Genomic DNA, 23,141 nt, shown 5'->3' on the forward strand with positions numbered 1-23,141 from the left:
ATGTCATGTCATGATTATGAAGGTGTCATGTCAGTCTTATGCACACCCCTTCAAGTAAAGTGTAACCGATTTTTATAATGTTACAAAATAATGCTACAAACGTTTTACATTTCAATGCTGTTTTTTTTTTACTTTCTATTCACCACAGAATGCTGAAAATGTATCACAGTTTCCAAAAGCTACTTAAGCAACTGTTTTCAACATTGATAACAATAAGAAATGTTTGAGCAGGAAATCAGCATATTAGAATGAAGAAAACGTAGAAGAAAAAGATCTTCAAAAACACAAAACAGGCTGTTACGTCACTTTGTGCAGCCCAAGCCTTAACATATTCGACTTCATGCTAACGGAGAGCTAACACCAAACCAACGCAATCATAACTACAACCAACAGCATACGATAGTAAGATGGGCACGGTATGGGAGTTAGGGAAAGGAGGGCATGATTTGCTCAGATGGGAGGGGGGCTCAGGATGGGTTGAGGGGAGAATGTGAACCTCTAACCTGCAAACTGGGGCCTGAGAGGCCGTTGTGCTGGTTCTGCAGGTGTGTGAATGTGTCGCTGCGCACGCTGGCCATCTTGGCCCGGTGTCTCCTGAGCTGGATGAGCAGCAGGGTCAACTCCTCCAGCTGCAGGACAGCGGGGAGATGGGAGAGAAAGCACTTCAGGAGGTGACCACCAGGGCGGCGCCAATACGAAGGTGAAATTTGGCCAATAGAAGGTGGACCAAGGCGAACTGTGACTGCTAGTCTTTAACGACATAGCTCAACTCATTGTCTCAAAACCAAAAAAGCAAAAAGCTCCTCGTGGCCAAAATGTAATCTGCCAAGCAGATCTCCTATGTTTCCTAGGTAGTTCATCTGAAAAAGTCTGCTCTCAATGGAAGTCTTACCGTTTTTCCATGCAGACTAGGTGCACTGACTGTGTGCGTGATGTACCCCATTGTTGGCATGGATCTCCTCTCTATTTGTGAGGTCTGTGAAGACACAAATATACAAAGAATGGTGGCGTTTACAATGAAAATGAAGACAATCACAGTTCATTCTCAAATTCCCTCTTTTAGTTAATAGATACTGTACATTTTTAAGTAAAATAAGTAAGTCAAGTAAAAGTCAGTTTCAAAGTTTAGCACAAAACTAGGGCTCAGCAGAGCACATTATAACCATTCATCTGTTTATTTTAGCTAAGAAACTAGTGTGCTTGATTTAATTTACTACACATAAATTATCTTCAACCTGCTTTCTTAAAATAACATTTGTTTGCTACCAGCAGAGTAGCACTGTAGACTGTTTCCAATGCAAATCCCATGGTACTGCATTTTTGCTGTATAATAGGTTTTTTATTTAAATACAAGATCAGAAGAAAGAGACCACTGCTGAGGAGGTTTATTGGGCGCTTCGCTTAGCCTTTGGCGAACCTTATCAGCTAAACAGTCTAGATCTCCTCCACAGAGATATGCTCTACGACAACAGCAATGAAAACACTCTCTACGAAACACACAGACTCAACAGTGCTATGAAACACCCTCTAGTCTTTAAGATGCATAGATAGACATCTGCAACTGGGTAGTCAACATCCCAAATCAGTGACAGTGTGTCCTGCTGTGTGATATATATAGTTTATCCAAAACCTTCTTTTAGAAAACAACATTTCTTATTCTTTTCTAATTGTATACATGCAGGACTTATGACTTTATATTCACTGAGAGACTGCAACATCTCCAATATCTATACTTTTAAAAATGTTTGAATTACAAGTACGTGTTAAAAAAAAGTCACACTGAGGAACAAATAAAACTTGAAAGCAAAAAGTGATTGAAATGCAGAAAAAACTTCAAATGTTCACAAGCTTCCTAAAATAGATAGTTTCCCTATTAAATTTAATGTATATGTGATTGGTAAGATTTTTTATGTTTTTGAAAGAACTCTCTTATGTTTACCAAGGCTGCATTTATTTAATTAAAACACAGTAAAAAACAATAACAATATGAAATATTATTACAACTTCAAATAACTATTTTATGATTTAATATATTTTAAAATGTAATTTATATTTGTGATGACAAAGCTGAATTTTCAGCAGCCATTACTCCAGTCTTCAGTGTCACATGATCCTCCAGAAATATTTCTTATTATTGTCAATGCTGAAAACAGTTCTGTTTCATATTTTTGTGGAAACTGTCATGTTTTTTTTTTTTCAGGATTCTTTGACAAACAGAAAATTCAAACAAACTTAACTTTTTCTCTTTAATCATTCTCAAATCATGCTATTCATCATGCAAAAAATGCTATTAAACTGCAATTAATTCAATAGCAATGAATGCTATTAAAAATGCAATTAATTGGTCAATTGTTTAGTTATGCTGATAATATAACAGGTAACATAACAATAATGAAAGCATTTTCACTAACATCTCAGATTTTTAAGTTGTGCTGTATATTCTTTGTGGTATCACTGCACATTGATTGAAGGTCTGTTTTTTCTTTCTATCTGGTTTTTGACAGCTTCTGTGAATCTTTCTGTTGGAGGCATGTAATTAGTGAGTTCACACAAGTCCTGACGTATGCAGAGCAGAAATGGTAGTGACAGTATGTTAACTTGTAAGAGGCACAGAGTCTTCTGTGACTGCTGCGTGTGAATGTGGCGCAGGGAGCGGCGCTCTCATGTGGGTGGTGTAGCTGGCAGATGCTACTATTTGTCACACAAGCATTTTCAGCAACACACATAAACAAAAACACTCTCTTTTAACACACCCTCTGCACCTGGGAGTCAAGCCCTGAGTGAAGACTGTGTGAATCCTGTCACAAAGTCCAAATCAAAGCTTGAGTAAAGGGAAACTCGGTTTTCCCATAACCCTTAACGCTTTTGGTGGTCTACACTTCTGTGGTCTGAACAAAGAGAAGAACTCACCACAACTAATTTAAAATTGTGAGATTATGTGAACTGCTCCACGTTCCCTACCTTTGAGATCTGGGAACATATTCCTCTGGGAGAACCCAAACTGGGAGTGTCCACGGTGGCAAAGTCATCCAGTGGGCGTACCGTCACCCTGTCGGCGGGCGTGTGGGGCCTGCGTGGGGACAAGGACCTGGAGGGGTGGCCGGGTGGGGGTATGTCACGTGGTGATGGGGGCACAGATATGGATCGTGGCATACGTCTCCATCATGACGGACTTAGGCTGGAGAGGTGGTGTCCGTCTGGGTAGGGTGTGCTCAGCAGTGGGATGGCTGTTATTTTGTAAAAAGTTATTTTACTGTTAATATTCTGTCCTTCTCACTTCTCAATTCTTTTTATTCTGAGCTGAGCTGCAAATGTATTATTGTTATTATTATTAATCCCAAACAACAATAATAACTAATATATTAACTATTATACAAATAATAATAATTATTATTATCCTTTAATATTTAGTGTGTTTACATCATAACCACTAGTGGGAGCTCCTTCATAAGAAGAAACTATATGTGAACTGAACCCTACAATTGCTTGAGTTCCCAATGTTACATAATTTAATTAGAGTATTACACATAACCCTGTATGGTTTCCTAACATTTTTCCCCCCGTCACAGCACATATAAAGCGGTCTAAACACACACAAAACTGACCTTTTGGGGTCTCCTTTCTGCACCTTCACCCAGTGCTCGACCTGAGCCAGCGCAGTTTTCCTTTGCACCTTTTTCTCTGTGTCTGTACGGGGGACGAGACCCCTCTTATACACCACGTTCCCGTTCTGATCAGGAGGTATGCCTGAGGAGGGCAGCCCGTTCCTGTGAGTGGGCACCGTGGAAGGTGGACGAGAATGGGCACCTGATTGGGAAAACCCTTCCATCTCCAGCTCTCCAGAGGAGATTTTAACAGGATCCTCCGACACTTCCTTGCTGTAAACATAGCACTCCTCCCCATCTCGCTCCGGCCTCAGCTCTGCCACCTCCACATGCGCTGTCTGCTGGAGGCCCTCGGCCTGGGAGGAGATTTTGATGCTGCTGCTGAAATGGTTGGTCTGAGGAACAGCTTGCTGCTCAGACTTGGAGCTTCTTTCGGCTTCTCTGTGGAAGGAAAAAGAGTTCCGACTTTTGCATTAATCATAACTGAATCTATAACTCAGTGTGTAGATAACTGACCTTGAACTGACCATCTAGCTATCTAAATCTATCCTAATTGCAACATGACATTTCAAACATGTATGACATTCTTTCTTCCATGGAACATCAAAAGTGAAATATAGCATAATATCTGAGCTGCTTTCTTCTACACAATGAGAGTGGAGGGTACCAGGAACTGTCATGCTCCAAAAAGTACAAAAATACACCATAAAAGTTGCCCATGTTACTCATGAACTATATACAGTACTGTATTATCTACACTACTATTCATAACTTTGGGGTCTGTAAGTTTTATGTTTTTTAAATAATTATCTTATGCTCAACAAGGCAATATTTATTTGATGAAAAATACAAAAAAAATTATATTGTAAAACATTATTACAACTTAAAATAACTTTTTTATATATATTTTTTAACATGTAATTTATTCCTGTAATGGCAAAACTGAAGCCATTACTCCAGTCTTCAGCGTCACATGATCCTTCAGAAATCATTCTAATATGCTGATTATATATTATATACTGTATGCTGTGCTGAAGAAATATTTCTTATTATTATCAATGTTGAAAACAGTGCAACTTAATATTTTTTGTGGAAACCATGATATACGTTTTTTGAAGCCACATGATAACATGTGAGGAACAAGATGACATTTCAGATTATTTGAAATAATGCCTTGAAAATGTTTGACAGCTGTGGACACCGTTGGCTTTCACTGCATGGAAATCAGCAGCTTAGACATTCTGCAATTATAACTCTTTTTGTGCCCAAATTAATGATTTGGTTTCAAAAGACATGTAAATGATGGCAATTTTAATTTTTTAACTAATTATTTCTTCCTAAACAGGTGACATAACCTGATAATTTAGTATAATTTTTGTCTAATTTGACCAGATATGGCCTAATTAATTAATAAATTTAGCATAGTTAATTAATACATATCTATAATGCATCAATTAATTTCATTTAATCGGTTCATTTCAGCTATTCATTTTTTTAATAGATTAGCCCACATACATAACTGACAGAGGGATATATCATTTAGAAATTATTTTAAAAGATAATATTTAAAACATATTCATGATACATTTACAAATGACATTCAAAAAACAAAACAAAAGGGAACCTGAAATGCATCAAAACACATTAAAAATCTAATTGATAAAGGTAAAGTCATCATGTGCAATACTATGAATCTATCCCTAGATGGCACTGTTATATTACATTCAAAATAACCCTCAAATGAGCTAAGGGCCTACAGTGGAATGTCAAAACAGTACAGCAGCACTAACATTGACATTTCACCCCTCACCATGATCAGACAGGTGGTTTGGCATCAGATTTGCAAGTATAGCAACACTACCAACAATCCACATACTTGTGTAAAAGCATTTGCCTACAAAATCCATCAAATACAGCCACTACACTAGTCCTACCAACCATAAATGACATATAAACCACCTTCATGGTTATTAACCACCTATTCTCCTTTTTATGTATACTATAAAAGCCCAGCTATAAGGAAAGCCCTAGGGACAAACCCTCTCTGCACTCAAGAACATGAAGAGCTTGGGGGCAGCACACTAACATCACGCCCCATTCCGAGTGCTGTGCTCTGGGCTGGTGGCCCACAGTCAGCTGGCTGCAGCGTGCCGCAGTGATACTCCTCCCCTGAGCTGCGGTGTCAAAGTGTACACAACTATGGCACTGTGCCACTGCGCCAGCACAACAGCAGCCGATGAGTGAATACACCACACTGCTTTTGCTGTACCCCTGATCTATAGATCATACACGAGCTTAAAGGAATTGTTCACCCAAAATTGAAAATTCGCTGGAAATTTACTTACCCTCAAGGCCATCCCAAATGTAGATGAATTTGTCTTCAGCAGAAAATATTTGGAGAAATTTAGCTTTTGATTACTTGCTCACCAATGGATCCTCTGTAGTGAATGGGTGCCGTTAGAATGAGCGTCCAAACAGCTAATAAAAACATCACAATAATCCACAAAATAAAGAACCATTTAGAAGCAAAAACACAGTCCAAAACAGATCTAAACAAACATGTCGGAGGATTTTAATGTGAAAGGACAACGGGATGGACGGGAGGAAGCATTATCATGTGTTATTATCAGTGTTCGAACTATACCGTGGACTTTGGGGGAGCCCATTTGTTTAGTTTTTTATAACTTGGGGTTCGTGCGCTTGCGCGTGCCTCAAAAGAGGGCTTACAATTACTTACAAAGATACATAACAGCTACAAGTGTATGCACTACTTGCTTTATGCAAGCACTATATAGGATAAATCACTATTCAGGATTTACCCTATTATACTTTATCGACACGAATTGATAGGTGAAACAACAAACAGCCACCCACAAAACATTGTCAATATTTTTTGAGACCCCCCAAAATTTCACAAATCACGTTTTCAGGGGAGTCCCCCGTAGTTCGCACCCTGGTTATTATCATCAAGCCATATTTTGGCCAGAAGCAACATTTTAAAGCTAAAATGCCTTAATTACGAATTATGAATTCTTACAAACATGCAGCTTTTACGTCACAAGACATTTATTGATGGACTAGAGTCATTTGGAATACTTGTGGATTATTGTGATATTTTTTTATCAGCTGTTTGGACTCTCATTCTAACAGAATTCTGACGGCACCCATTCACTGCAGAGGATCCATTGCTGAGCAAGTGATGTATTGATACATTTCTCCAAATCCATTCTGATGAAGAAACAAAATCATCTACATCTTGGATGGCTTGAGGGCAAGTACATTTTCAGCGAATTTTCATTTTTGGGTGAGCTATTCCTTTAAATACTTAGACCACAACATACAGCTACAGTTTATTAATGCCATCAGCATTTCCAGTGACTTAAATTCATATCTTAAAAAGGATCCAAACATGTTTGGGGATAGAAAACAGTCTATAAAATTATTTTCTTAAAAGTTAAGTAGCAGCTATTTTAAATACACAACCAATCAGCACAAAGAGCAAGGCTGCAGTCACACTAAGCCCACAAAATTACTTTAGACCCCAAAATACTGAAAACCAGGCAATTATTAAGTTTGTAGGTGCTTTGAATTCAGCCAAGAGGTCCATTTGTGATATTCAGATGCTCTTTAGGTCCGTTATAAGATTAATACCTTTGTGCTTTGTGAATTTGCAGGTCAGAGCTGCACCAAACTTAACCTTTGGTACACAGCGAAACACAAGTTTTTTTTGCACGTGCTTGTGTTGCCAGGCCTCCCGAGTTAAATAGAAATTAATGGAGCTCAAAATCAAGAATGACTGTAGCTTTAACCCTGCTAGACGGCTGACGTCATTGGACAGGATCAGTTAATTAGATCAGTTAAACTTATTAGTAGTGCAGAAACCATTAACTTCACTTTTGTTGTGCATGAAATTTTCATTGTTGGAAATATCAATCATCACATTATATAAATGCAAAGGTAAAAGAACATAATTATCAAAGAATTAGGCAAATAAAGTTTAAATTACATTAATAAGGGTTAAATAAATGAAATTATAGAGCGAGGAGAAATTAGTGGAGCAAATAATTAATACTATACTGGGTCACTTTCTTAAAACGTCTAAAATTTTAAGCCAGTTCTTAAAGAAAAAATTCAACGGCTTTCATTATGCATTTGACTTTTTTTAATGTGACAATTTTCCAAGAAAGAATATGTAAGGGAACTTGTAAGGGCATGTGTAGGGGATCTGTAAAGATAAAATCCATAGGGATCTGACTGGACCATGAAGGAGTGAAAAATATTACACAGTGATATTATTGGGTAATATTATTTTTCTCCAACAATGCAGCCTTGGCCATGTCAGCAGAAAAGATAAGTTGTTTCAGAGGTCAAGTGTACTTCTACGAATCCAGCATAACCAGGAAGATTTATTAAGGAAGTTTTTTTTTTTCAATCCATTGGTGTGTATTATTTATTTATATTTTTTTATTTTGATGTATTTTGGATCTTTTTTATGTTATTTTGATGCATTTGCTGTCTGTTTTTCCTTGTTTGTATTATGTCTAAAATCACCGTTTAAAAAAAATAAATAAATAAAGTAAGGGTTATCCTGTTGTATTTAATGGAATATACTGCCCGGGTCTCTGAGAAGATACTGATCTTGTTTCTAGACACCAGCCCTGAGAAAAGATTTGCAGCAGCAGGAGGCGACTGACCTCTTCACATGGCTCTGCATCAGTGCAGCCTGGTTCATGGCCAGGATCCAGCCATTCATGTCCTCTTGTGTGTCAGCGCTGAAGAAGTAGGTCCTCATGCCACAGTGCTCGGCCTGCGAGCCAATCAGAGAATTCTTATTGTAAATGTAGGAGCGCATTCCCGTGTGGCAGGCCTGAGGGAGAGACAGAGGGGACCATCAGCTAGCTCTGAGTCAGGTTGCACGTGCAAGTGAGGCACTGGACCAGCAGGCCCCAGTACTGCTGTGACAGCATCACTGTAGCAAGCTCAGAGTCATGCTGAACTGGTCTGTTTATTCTGTTGATCAGAGCTGAGGAAATGGCCTGTAAGAGGATTACCAACCAATGATGACTACAGTACATTATCATTGTTACAAATATTATCATGCACTTCAGTCAAATGATCTGCACTGATCTGTACTATGCAAGCATTTCAGACTTTTGTTGAAAAATAATGAATAATCGTTGTACTGTAGACTATGGAAGCCCATTATGCCTCAGAATATATAAAAGTTGGTAACTGTGAAAAAGTTTAAAATAAACAGAACGTCGCATTTGTGAGATATACACTACCAAAAAAATGTTGGGTCTGTAAGATTTAGTAATGCTTTTAAAAGAAGTCTCCTACTCACCAAGGCTGCATTTATTTGAAAAATACAGTAAAACAGTAATTGAAATATAATATAATTTAATATATAATATAATCTATATATATAATTTAATCATTTAAAACATTTTAAAATAACCATTTATATTTTAATATATGTATTTATATATTAATTTTTTTCAGGATTCTTGCATCCTTGCTGAATAAAAGTATTAATTTCTTTCATAAAAAATGTGGGAAACAAATAAAAGTACAAAAAAGTCATAATTATGAGGTATAAAATCACAGTTCTAAGAAATAAAGTCTTAATTGGAAGAAACCAAATTATAATATTGACATTAAGCCACTATTTTGAGATATAACGTCTGTTACCTTTTTATTTTAGACTGAGGTACAAACAGGCTTCAATAGAATAAAAACTATCAATGTCAAAAAAACAACAAACAAACAACAAAACACAGCAAACAAATTATCAATCAATAAACTCTGTGAGGCGTTCCTGCAGAGAGCAGATGATTGAAATTCTTTCCCACTTATTTCACATATTCCAGAAATATTACAGAATACCCTATATGTCGAACGTCACCTGACCAAACCCGGAAAAGAGGTCTCAATGCTTCCGCTTGTCGGAGAACCTGTTAACAACCGTGTTAAATAATAGCGATATCTATGGACTTTTAAGATAATCAGTTAAACTAGCTAGCTATTTTGATTGTTGACTTTTTATTCAATTTGTATATCTAAATGTTAGTGAAAAGAATAAAAATAAAAAACTTTTAATAGGACTGTTATGTTTATTGTGTATGCAGGTTAGGGCTGCACGATAAATCGCATGCGATATTTAATGCGCATCTTGTCAGAAAGCCGGTTCTGTAATCAGCGGTAAATCTCCATCACCTGCGGGCTTTCACATTGAGCAGCATTAACTACACAGAGCCGTTGTTCACTGACGAGCTGCACAAAAAATCGCGCGAATATGAACGTGGTTTTGAGCAGCTCGTCGGTGAACAACAGCTCTGTGTAGTTAATGCTGCTCAATGTGAAAGCACGCAGGTGATGGAGATTTACCGCTGATTACAGAACCGGCTTTACTGATAAGATGCGCGTTAAATATCGCATGCGATTTATCGTGCAGCCCTAATGCAGGTGTATGTATATATAGTTAATAACTGCAGAAAGTATAACTTGGTTAGATTTTTGTTTGCATAAGGAAAATTCGGAGGAACTTCTGATTTGAATTCAGTTAAACTTATCTGTATTCTATATATTACCCCAATAAAAAATAAATAAATAAAAAATAAAAAACTTTTAGATATTAGTCCACATGTGTGATGGACATTGGTTATGATCATCATTGGTATCTACTTTGAAGGCATCTTGAGTAAAACTGCTTCATATTTAACGAAGCATATGCAAAACGCTTGAACCGGAAGCAACGAGACCCGGTTAACAGAATACGGAAGTCTTTTGCGCATAACCCCTATTTACTTCAGCAGAAGGTTTACACACAAGTATCTCTGTACTTGCCCTCCCCTCTTCATCTGGTTATCAAGTGTACATGTAAGTGTTTAAATACTTTTTGGGTCAATTGTACATGCCAAACACACCAAACAAATGTTAAAAATACACAACATTAAAGATGCACACAAATACTTACACACATAAACAAAGCTGTTAATTTTCTTACTGTTTAATGCCAGGGTTAACAGCCCCCAGCTAAACTAGCTCCATGCACCTTCTGTTCACTAAATCTGCTACTGCCAAAATGCAACTGTTGGTCTAATCTCTCTGATGGGGGTACGGCCACCACTCACACATCGAAACGCTTACAAACAGAGTCCAGCTCAGCGCTTTTGCCAGGCACACCCATACCCATTCAGACAGGCTGCAGACCATTCTTTCCACCCCTACAATACACACACAGAGCTTACATCTGGTAACATTGACTTCTGTAGAAAGTCAATGTAGAGGCCTTTGGGTTACATTGAAGGTGTCTCTTAATTCACAATTCGACAGCTGCATCTCTGCTCACGGCACGTTTTCCCCCTTTCCAGGAGTCTATTATCCTGCCTGTCACACACTAATGGCTAAAGCAGCCCCTCCAATATCCGATATCTGCTCCTGAAGTCTTCATATTATCCTACTGTTTTCTCATTGACTTTGTTGCAGTTCTTTGCCTGATGGCACACATGCGTTGACCAGAGAAGTCTATAGGATGTGTGCGTTGTCATCTGAAAAACTTTTCAGCAAACCTGAACACTCAAAATGATTGACAGACTGTCTAAACAATAGTGTCCTGCATTCTTTTGCAGTTTACAGACCCTAGGGCTGTCAGAGAGACGCGTGTGATATCTCAGGATACTTGTTTCAGTGATCTGTAAGGACGTCGAGACATTTTTTTGTATGTTATTCCATTACAAAAAAATGCTTTTAATTTAATGTAATAAAATCTCTTACTCATATACACACATCTATGCATACAAATGTGAATAAACAAAATAAATTCACAATAGCAGAAAGCAAAAAGACGGCACATATATTGTAACCATTAATAACATTTTATCATGACAAACAATGAGAAATGGAAGACAAAACCTGGGCAAGAGAAAAGTGATTTCAGTGCCCGTTATATCAAGTATCAGCAACTGAAGGAAAGCATTGTCTGCTGATATATGAAGAGTTTGGTTCCAAAACGCGATAAACGCCATTTTAAAAAAAATGTGAGTTTCCGCCAAAATCAGTATTGTATCTGGTCGGTATTGAAAAGTAAATTTGTAATTTTACGCAAAATGCGATATCCGCTGAGTTATTCTGTCATGTTTTCTCCCTTTTTTTCCCAAACCGCGACAAACGCCAGTCTCCCTTTTCTGCAGAATGCGATATATCCGCTCAACCAATCACAGCGCACCATTCCACGCACTCTAGACAGTAATGGCGGCGTTTTGAATACACCTGGCTGGCATCCTAGTTTTCCTCATCTACTTTGTACTTTGTGATCAACAGACAAACTTAGGGCTGCACGATAAATCGCATGTGATTGTCATGCGCATCTCGTCAGTAAAACCGGTTCTGTGATTAATAGTAAATCTCCATCACGTGCTTTCAGATGGAGAGGCATTTAATACACAGAGCCATAGATCACTGCTATATCGCGTTCATAATCGCAGATGAGTCTCATTCGATTATGAACACGATATTGCGTAGCTTGTCAGTGTAAGTGTTTTTATTTATGCCATTCATGTTTTTGTTAATACAGCGTATAGCACTAGTCAACTAAATGAATGTAACATGGCAAAGATGAATGCACTTTTGGAAGTTGAATGTAAGGGAAATGTCATTTTGGAATTTCTGTGGTTTAATGTGATGTTGTTCATGTATGTTCATAATGAAATTTTCTTTTATTGTTGTAATTAATTTATAGCATTAACAAGATGACCCGTTGAATTCATTTTGGAGCGATGACTGATTGAATGTATTTTTAGTCCAGTGCCTGTATATAAGATTAGTATTGACCAAGTTCAGAGGCTGTCATATGTGGATCAACTTACTATGTTGTGTATTTTCAACAGTTTCAATATGAAAAATCACTTTTATATTGATTCAATGGATTTATTGCAATTTGGGGGGAAAAAATTATAAAATTTTATAATAAATCTTTGAAAATCAAAATCTGGATTTGAATTTTTAATGTTATTATAACCTATAGATGCTATGTGAAAGCTTGAAAAAGAAAATAGTGGTTTTCATTTTGCCACTTTCTTGGTAAAGAAAACACATTTTTACTCAAATTAATCAAAATGGATTTATAGCATTTTGGAACCAAACTCTTCATATATTCTTCTCACATTCCTGTCTTTAAGAAGTTAATGACCTCAGATTACCCATCTAGTCCTGGGCTTTCATTCAGGGTTATCCCTCTAAGTGGGATATGCAGTGATTAATCAGAGGAATTTGCTCCATCACTCAACCCTTTCAGAGGTTAAAGGAATATTCAGGGTTATTTCCTACTTAATATTCATAGACAGCATCTGTGGCACAAAAAACAGTGTACCTAAGGTTGTGAAAAATGACCAAAAACACAACTGTACTTAACTGTTATGAGGACAGGGGTGCCAAAACATTTAAAATATACAACTGTTGCAAAAGAACAGCCATAAAAAAAAGAGTTATTGTGTTTGCATTTAAGTTATGTCCAATATAAAAATATGTTTTTGTTCGAGGGACAAACAAAAGGGACAAATCAACGTTATATCTGTGGTATTCAAAAACATGCCAAAAATCTTGTCCATAGATTAGAAGTTGTAAATAGCCTGGACTATTCCTAAATTTTATTTAAGTTAAATATTCAAGAAGACACTGCTTACATACGTTCATGTTTATCTTTTGGCCTTAATGTCTGTGAGAAATTCACATTTGGTTAAAAACATATATTAAATTGTATTGACATACATTAAATTGATCAAATGTGACAGTAAATGTTATAAATGTTACAATGTTACAAAAGATTTCTGTGATAATAAGAAATGCTTCTTGAAAACCAAATCAGCATATTAGAATGATTTCTGAAGGAGTAATAGCTGCTGAGAATTCAGCTTTGCCATCACAGCAATAAATTACATTTTAAAATATTTGAAAACATTAAAATATATCATTTTACATTGTAATATTTCACAATATTACTGTTTTTACTTTATTTTTGATGCAACAACATTAAATAAAACATTAAATAAATCTTACCGACCCCAAACTTTTGAATGGTAGTGTAAACACACACAAAAAAAGTAAATATAATTACATACACACATTAAACAACAGACGCACTTCATATTATAGTTACAGTACTGAGAATTGAAAAGTGACTGAATAGCATATGAGAGTGTAGAAATTTGTGAATGATAATCAACACTGGAAATACTGATGCAAGTGATGAAGTGAGAAGAGAGCAATGCCAGTCTTTACTATGAGATTCAAACATCCATAAGGACATATCAGCATATCCAATATTCACATCAGGGTGATGAATATGAAGATAGTATTGTCGAGCTGGCATTGCCTGTTCCAGAGGAAGCGGAATGAGTCGCATGCATGCTGAAACACATCAATGCACATGGGCTATGTGCATTTTTCATCTGCCAAGGAAAATGCCATACACGGGATGGTGATGGAGTGGAGATCTGCTGATAGTAATGGAAATTAAAATACCTATTCATGCAAGAGGCTGACTCAGGAGACGGCCCTTCCACCAGATGCACCCGGTTCAGCTCCCATAATGCACCAGGTCACAACAGGAAGCAATAGGCCAATAGGAATGAGAGAATAAGAGTGAGTTGTCCAAAAACAGAGGGAGGTGGATCACGGCCTATGTGAAAAATGTTAACCAAAACTAGAAGATGTGTTGAAATGTCCCTGGTTGTGAAATATCAGTCAGACAAGCATGGTGAGTGGAAACGCAATTAACATTAGAGGCAGCAAAGCTAAGCAGAACTACGCCACTGGGAGAGCAAAAGTACAACACTTCAGAGAACAGGACAAGATGATTAATAAACATCATAACATTTAACTAAATAAATCAGTTGAAGCGAAGAATCACAAGTTCCCTTTCAGTCGGTCACTCCCGACGTCACGTCGGTTGAACGTCTCCATTCCCTCCTTCAGGGAACGAGGGTTACATACGTAACCGAGACGTTCTTCTATTTTTGAACTCAAATACATGTCATATAATTTCCTATATGAAATATAAGACCTTTCATGACTTCCTGCCAACTTCTGTATTCTCAGATGGTGACAGATCGGTCAACAACCAGACAGCTGATTCTCTAAAAAAAACACATTCTTAAGTATCAATCATTTGTATACAGGCTGCACTGTATGTTTTTGATCCACTAAAAAACTGCTCATACTCAATAAATTGCAGTCACATTTACCATTGTTCTGTGAATTTTCGTGTGCAAATTCCAGCCATTCAGATTTTGCGTGAGGGCAAAAATGTTCCCCATGCAGATTTCGAAATGGGTTTAAGTTGGTCACTTGAATTTGCCACATTGAACCAACAGATCATAATTAAATAAAGAAATTAACCTTACTACAGACAGTGTTAAAGATATCTTTATATTACAGAAAATAAACATGCAAGACTCTTCTTCACATGTACAGTATGCAGACAAATGATTTAATTGCTGACTAAGAGAAGCCAGTTAGAGTAGAAAACATTAGACAAACAGCAGACCTTGGGGGCTAATTCACATAAATAAAGCAGCCAGATGTTCAAATAGCTGCTGGCTAGTTTCACTGATGGAGATCTCCTAACTAACAACCTGCTAATTAACACCCAGAGCGCCAATGAGTGAACAAGGCCTCTCACCTTGCTCTGGTACATTACAGACTGTAGGGCAAGTAAGAGGGAGGATATTAGAAATAGAGTAGATGTATAATTAATCTGCCTGCTGGCACAATAGTCAAACAAATTCCAGCACTGGGGAATACGGGTATTATATATTGTTCTTCAGAAGAGGCTCTGCTTCAGGAGGAGACCGAGGTAGATTAAAGAAAAACGCAAAGATTGATACAAATTTTAAAGTTAGAGGCTAGTTATCAGTGAAAAAATGCAGTTTTTTTTCCACTTCAGTGGTACAAAGGCTTAAGCCACATTTGATTTTCCAGAGCAGTAGGTATAATATACATGATTCTAAGCCTTCTGGGATATTCTGCTCTTAAACATTATTTCACTGTCCGCTGGACCGCAGTAAACAGTGGGAGGAAGTTTGTGAGGCTCAATGGAAGCTTGCCATTCATAGGCCTCACTCAGAGAAGGGTTTAGATAATGATGTTCCCATGTTCGCTCTGTGAAAGAGAACAGGACTGTGGAAAAGCGAGTTGGGTGGAAGCTCAGTGTGAATTCCTGTGAGCAAACAGCAGCTTCGGTGATGACAGCATTGAGGCTAAAAATACTGGACAAAAAGAGAAGGGCTGTTCCAAATTTAAATAATAAGTCATGAGAGTCTTCGAGACACAGTGTTTTTCCTCATTTAAAGCAGGCTGGTAGACAACATAAAGCTTATTACAAAACTTAAAAACTGGTGTACATAATATAATATTTCAAAATATAAATAAATTATTTTTAATAAAAAAATATTTTGACAAGTAATAAAGTTAATTAACTATTCTGTTGGCTTCTAATCATTTTAATAGTTTGTACAGCATTATGTACTCTTATATCAAATTATATATATATATATACACACATTTTTTTCCCCTTTCCATAACAAGAAAAATTATCTGGTCTGAGGGTTTTTTGACTCCATGACAAGAATATATTAGAGGAACATGATTAGTTCAAACAAGCAGAGTTTTAGTTGAGTCCCTTATGAATTTGTGAGCACTCTGAACAGAGAAAGCTTACTTAGTGATCTGTGTGGTCAGAAGAGGGCAGAGAGAGGAGCCAAACAACTGCCACATTAATCAGTCATCCCTGACTGCTGCCCACACAACACCACTGATAATATGCCCCATGACACAGACATCTTGAGGGCGTAGCCAATGAAGCCAGTGGAGCTGAGCCTACACACAGGAACAGAGTAGCATTAGAGTGCAGATTATCATGACGCTCTTACCTTGAAGGCGTACTTGCGGCTGATGTGGTCCTCGGGTCCCACGGGGGAAATGACATAGCTGGGCAGAGGAATGCTGCCCAGAGCCGTCTCCTCTCGACTATCTGTGAGCAAAGGACAGATGCTAGATGAAAATGTTTGAAAATTGTTAGATTACAGTTGAGTAATGGTTTATTGGCAATACTGTTAAACAGACACAGATGACAGAAAATAAGTGACACTCCACTCTACCCACCAAAATGATTAAAGATCAAAACAGTATTACTTAGTGTGAACTGTGTTAAAATCATACAGTATAATTATTCAATATGATATGTGCAAGCAATAGGGATAGAAATAGTAAATGAAAAACCTGCTATTACCTATTAAATTGTAGGTACTCTCATAATAATGTATTAGAGAAATGGAGTGTTTTACTTATAAAATGTGATTATTGTGCAATAAAATGAGAGACTGCTTTAGATAATTGCAGCTAATTAAAGCTGAGTATTATAACTCACCTTTATAGTAAAACAGGCAGTAATCAGACAACACAAACCATTTCCTCTTCCACAGTCTCATGCCTGAGCTGTCCTGATGGTGAAAGAACAGTAATATTTCAGCCCACAAAACATTTTCAGATGTTATCTTTTAAATTAAAAATAAAAATAAGTCAGTTTATAATCTAGCATTACCAGCCAATGTAAATATTATTACCATTTAATTGGAAGCCCCTCTGTTCAGATTGAATATTTATTTAATATGTCATGTTAAATAACATGCTCCGTTAGTCAGTTTATTGCCTGTGGATCTTAGTTCATCACTATTGTACAACTATTTTAACATCTGAACATAATTCAGTTCAGATAAAAATCAGATTCTGTAATCACTCGTATCAGGGTTTCACTTTTGAGGGCCACACCTGTTTATAGAGCCATCCTCTCACCACCACTGGGACATTAGGGTTCCTTTTGATGGAATGGTCACGCTTGCCAAAGCAATGCACCTTCCCACTGGGCTTCAAACTCTGTGGTATTTAAAAGAAAAAAAACACTTGTTTCATTTGATTTGATTAAAAATGCATATATACACAGGCATCAATAAGGTGAAGTGGCATCCAAAAGTATTTGGATGCTTAACTTTTTTACTTTTTGGCCAAAGTGTCAAAAACATTCTGGGGCCAATTTATGTACAAGGAAAAATCTTTTACTGCAAAATGTTTACAATAACAAGGTTTGTGGCATTTATTAATCTCAATCCATATAAAGTTCAGCACAAATGTGCACAGAGGGTCCACACAGTTTTCTTACCTGTGTTACTTGAGAATAAAATGAGATTTTATTTTTTAAAAAAAGCAAATGTGAAATGATTACTGATGCCCACCAGGAGCCTGTTTCATTCCCGGTAAAGTGTGAGAGTGTGTGTGTGTGTGTGTGTGTGTGTGTGTGCGCAGAGATGAGGGCCTCTGGGATTGATCGATCTGTTTGTGAAAGCTCATATGATGCCGACACAGTCCTGTCATTGACAGGCCAGCATCAGACTCTTTACCACACAGTGACACAGCCCAACGTGTGTCAGGCCAGGACATTAAAACTTCAATGTGTCAAAATCACTGTCTAATAGAAAGAAACATCTCTGTATTCCCATTACCATGAATGCATGCAAAATGAGTTATGGGAAACAATATGCATGTTATCTAAAAATATGAATGTTTTAAAAATTGTAAATAATTAGAAATTATATAAATAAAATTGTGCACATATACACATATATGTAGTCATATATATATATATATTATATATATATATATATATATTATATATATATATATATACACTTTTATATTTGTTTATATTTTTAATTCATATTGTAATTAATTATATTTATAATATAATATTATTAATTATATATTTTACATTTATTAAAAATTTCACATAAAAAACACTCAAAACACAGCCTGAAATGTGACAGCTTGTCAGGTCTTCGACCTCTAGTATAGCCCATGTTCTGTAACACCTGGAAAAACTCTATATATGGCAGTGCATATTAATGCACTAGACCAAGACAGAGTATTAGGGGTTCTCCTGCTACACCTAAAGTGTAACTGTGCCACACACACGCTCAGATTTAATTAGCGGGAAGTAGCGAGAGGCATTCTGTAAATTTCTCAATCCCCTGCAGATGTTCTATGCAGTATTACCTCATGACCTCTGCACAACGCAGCCAACCCGCACAGGAGATTAAGTCCAGCTTCTCTGGTGCTAGAAAAATCAGTAACCTATTACACCCTCTGCTTGGGTCATTTATCAAAATTGGAGGAATATAGCAAAAATAGATGAGGCCAATTTACTCTCCCCGATTACCTATAAACATTATCAGTTTTCAATATGATTTAATTTGAGATACAAACACACACATTAGCAATGGTGAGGTTCTCTAGATAATTAGCCAGCTGGGCACTTTCATGCTCCGGAAGTGCTCTGCGTAAATGTTTGCTTTTATTGAGAATCAGCACCACGACAGACCACATTAAACCAGTCTCAGATCAACACTGAACGAGGCTGGGCTTCTCACTCTGGATCCTGAGGTGGTGTCCGCAGGCGATGAGGAGACGGCTACAGAGGACTCGCTGCTGGGAGGCCTCGGCTCTGGTGGTGGCTTGGACATGCGTATATTTGCCCTGCAAGAGTCAGAAATAAAAGAAATGATCTCTACCAGGTATAAGGTGTGGTTACTAATACATGGTGAAATCAAGAATGAAAAAGATACATTTTTTAAATTTAATAACCAACAAAGTAAAGCAGAGCCTGGGGACAAGTTCCACAGAGAGGAAGAGACTTAGAAGCACTCAAGTAAGGAGAAAGGAGGAGTAGTCAACAGACAATATCACCACCGAGCATACGCAACTCTAGTGAGTGTATTAGTCTCAGGTGACCTGGATATGGTAACAGTGACAACAAAACAAAAATCTATCTATCCATCCATCCATCCATCCATCTTATTTATCCATCCGTCTATCCATCTATCAATGTATCTACATATTTATATATCTAAGTACCATCAATATCTACCTATACGGTACCTATCTATTTACTTACCTACAGTATATCTACATACGTACCTATCTTTATCTACCTACCTATCTATATCCACCTATAACTTGCTACCTACCTATCTATATCTGCCTATACCTACATCTACCTACATACTAGGGATGAAGAACAGCTGACTAGTCGACTAAACAGAACTGTCGCTGCTAGTCGACATTGGGAATGCTAGTTATTTTAATGTTACTTTCTAAAAAAGACCATGTCACTCAATGTCTGCTCAGAAATGTCCGCTAGAAAGATAAGCAAAGTGTGTGTGTGTGGGAGCATATTTTCCGGTTTAAAAGGGGGAAACATTATGAATGAAAGGGAACTGATTTTGTCCAGAAAGATTTTGTTGACATTTTTCATGATATCTCCATATCCACCTTATTCTTCAATGTGGAAGTAAGCCTATGGGCGAGATTTCCGGTTCATTAGCTACTATAGGGAAATAATGAGAATAAGAACAACACGCTGTAAACGGCAAAACTGTTTGCACTACAATCCAGTGTGCTCATAATTAAGATAATACATTAAAAATAATATGGTAAGACACACCAATTTTCAATATCAAGCATCAAAACGAGCTGTTTTGTACAGCTAAAAATAGCTAGATGAGAATGAGACCAGAAGCCAGACCCATCAAATTTACAAATGGCCACACCCGCTCTTATGGGAAAAATAAGGTGGATAATGCCCAATAAAATCAAAGTCCCTTTAAGGCAAGTCATTTCACTCAGGGGCCATCTTTGAAACTCTACTCGGGCATGCAAGTGCAGCTCCTATCTCTATGAATGCGGAAACATCAAATTCTCCAAAACTGTTCGCAAAATTTAATTCTAATATTAAATTTCATATTAGAAATCACCAATGAAATCTGACAACAACTGTATCTCTATTGCTTTGTCTGTTATTACATATCGTTTGATATGTACTATTATTTATGCGACTCTCTCATGTATCCACATGTGACAGTTAGTGGAAGCTAGAGATTACTGTTTATAAAGTTTTAAAATATGGATATTTTTCTTACAAAAACAAATCAATACGCTTCAAGAGGTCTTTATTCACCTCCCGGAGCCGTGTGGGACACTTTTTATGATGGATGCGCTTTATTAGACTTCTTTTGGACTATTGAAAAATAACACCCATTCACTGCCATTATAAAGCTTGGAAGAGCCAGGACAATTTTCAATATAACTCTGATTGGTTTTGTTTGAAAGAAGTAAGTCATATACACCTAGGATGCCTTGAGGGTGAGTATTCATGGGGTAATTTTCATTTTTAGGTGAACTATCCCTTTAACTAAAATTCTCAGTTCCACGTGCATGTCCGGGAAACTCATAAATATTGATGTATGCTCTGCCCACTGAAACAGAAAATCTCAGAAACCAAAAATCGCGTAACACCGGCCACTGATGTCACTGCCATTGTATGATTGGCTGAGGTGCCTCACGTGATCCAAGTTAGCCGTTACGCTTTTTCCAGTGGTAAGTAATACAGACCCTGTCATCTCCCAATAAAAAGACAATCTCCGTCTATAGTCTTTGATGAAATAGAGTTTATCAGCACAGCGCTGTTTTGTTTACAAGGGTAACCATGGTAACCACTGTTTCTCTGCTTGTCCATAAGCACCTCCTAATGTCAGAGAGTGAATTTGCATTTTCATTCAGCGAGTCTGCTGCTTTTGTTGCCATCAGTGTTGGTAATTTTAACGGTTTAATGGAAAATAAAAACAACTCAAATAAAAGGTATCAGGAATTATTTGACTGTTTGATTCATAGATTAAGTATTACAAATTAATCGCATATACACACAATGTTTTTGACTGTCTTCTGAGGGTTCCTTTTAGACTAGTCAACTAGTCGGTTACAAAATTTGTGTTTAAACGACTTTGAAATTAGTCACAGCGCATATCCCTACTACATACCTACAGTGGTGGAAATGGCGAAATTTCACTGGGGGGACTCTAGCTTGGAAAGGGGCGGGGGTAATTTTAGTTTTTTAGATGACCTTTCGGATGTATTTAATTATAAAACCCTTTATAATCTATAATAACATTAAACTTATTTCATATTTTCTCTAAACCTTGGGTATCAAGACAGGCACCCTGCAATTCTGACCAAATTAAAGATAATGTTGTGTGTGAATTTGCACATGTTATAATGTACTGCAAGTATCATTAATGATCCCTTGTGTTTAATAAAAAAAATGAAATTAAATGAAAGAATGATTTAATACAAATGAGAATGATTAGTAATTGTCTCTAATTGGCCTGATTAGCTAAGCCCACAAAACACTTAGTCATACAGTATTTTATTTGTAGATTATATTGAATAGTTTACACTTTGCATAAACATTTGCAATTAGTTTTTAAAAGGTAACATTACATTCTTCAGGACTCTAGACTTACATTTCTTTATAGGAGCACTTGTGTCTTACTTAAAAAAAATAAATAAATAAATAGGAACACCTTCTGATCAATGACAGAAATTAACCTTCCCATTATGAGGCGATATTTGACTCTTTAAAGTGTCGTTTACCTTCGTAATGCAATTTTTTTTTTTACTTTATTAAATGTATGTCATCTTTTGTATTAAAAAAAAAATTACATTTATAAACTTTTATCAAAAATGTTAATTAAACAATAATTTCAATTAAAATAATAAGATAGAACCAGGAAGAATAAGTTACCAGTCAAATGAAATCAGCATCAATAATTCATCTTTTCACTAGGAGGTGCACAGAAGAACACAAATTAAGGAATATTTACAGACTGTTAAATGAGACTCAGAGGTGGATGTATTTAAATTCATAATAACATTGTTATGAGATTAATGTTTTAAATATAGGCCTAAAGTTTTGAATATAAAAATATTAAAGGATTTAAATAAATCAATTTGTACTTTAAAAATTAAAATGAAACCGACAAATTGTCACTGAATCATTCATTCAATCGATTAATTCAAATGGCTGAATCATTCAGGAATGAAGCAAGTGACTGTCTTTATAAATGGGACATTGAATCATTGACTCTATATTTGTTCAAAAACGCAGATTCATTCATAAACGAAACACCGCTGTGTTTGCTTGGCGATGCGCAGCGGTGACTTTGTTTGGAACTATTTTCGTTTACGAAATAGAGCAAAATCAGACAATAGTGTTCTAAAATGAAGGTCACTTAATATTAACGTTTGTATAAAATCAAAAATGTATAAAACTGTTATGTATAAAATGAATGTATAAATTCAATATCACATTTGCAAACTCCCTTTATAATCGTTAAAAAGCTGTCACTCGTTTTAGTTCATCGCGATCTCATTAACTTAATTAATGGAGCTCTCTACACTGCACACCGAATCAAAAACTGCAGTCTGTTTGATGATCTGTGCTGTGAGGAGCAGGACGCGCACCGATAGAGAAGCATTCAGGTATTATGGCCAATCACAAAAGACGACATTGTGCAGCTAACCATAGAGACAAATATCCTGCTACGTTTTTAATATATATTGCGCTACATTTATGTGCAGAACCACCCCCCC

General features: G+C 36.6%; 1 pseudogene; it reads right to left on the minus strand.

Moving 5' to 3' along the window:
- The window catches only part of LOC107700619 (pleckstrin homology domain-containing family A member 7-like), a 112,000-nt pseudogene that overhangs the window by 18,985 nt on the left and 69,874 nt on the right, over positions 1–23,141 (minus strand).

Source organism: Sinocyclocheilus anshuiensis, unplaced genomic scaffold (genome assembly GCF_001515605.1).
Source record: "Sinocyclocheilus anshuiensis isolate Anshui unplaced genomic scaffold, SAMN03320099.WGS_v1.1 scaffold1099, whole genome shotgun sequence".
NCBI lineage: Eukaryota > Metazoa > Chordata > Actinopteri > Cypriniformes > Cyprinidae > Sinocyclocheilus > Sinocyclocheilus anshuiensis.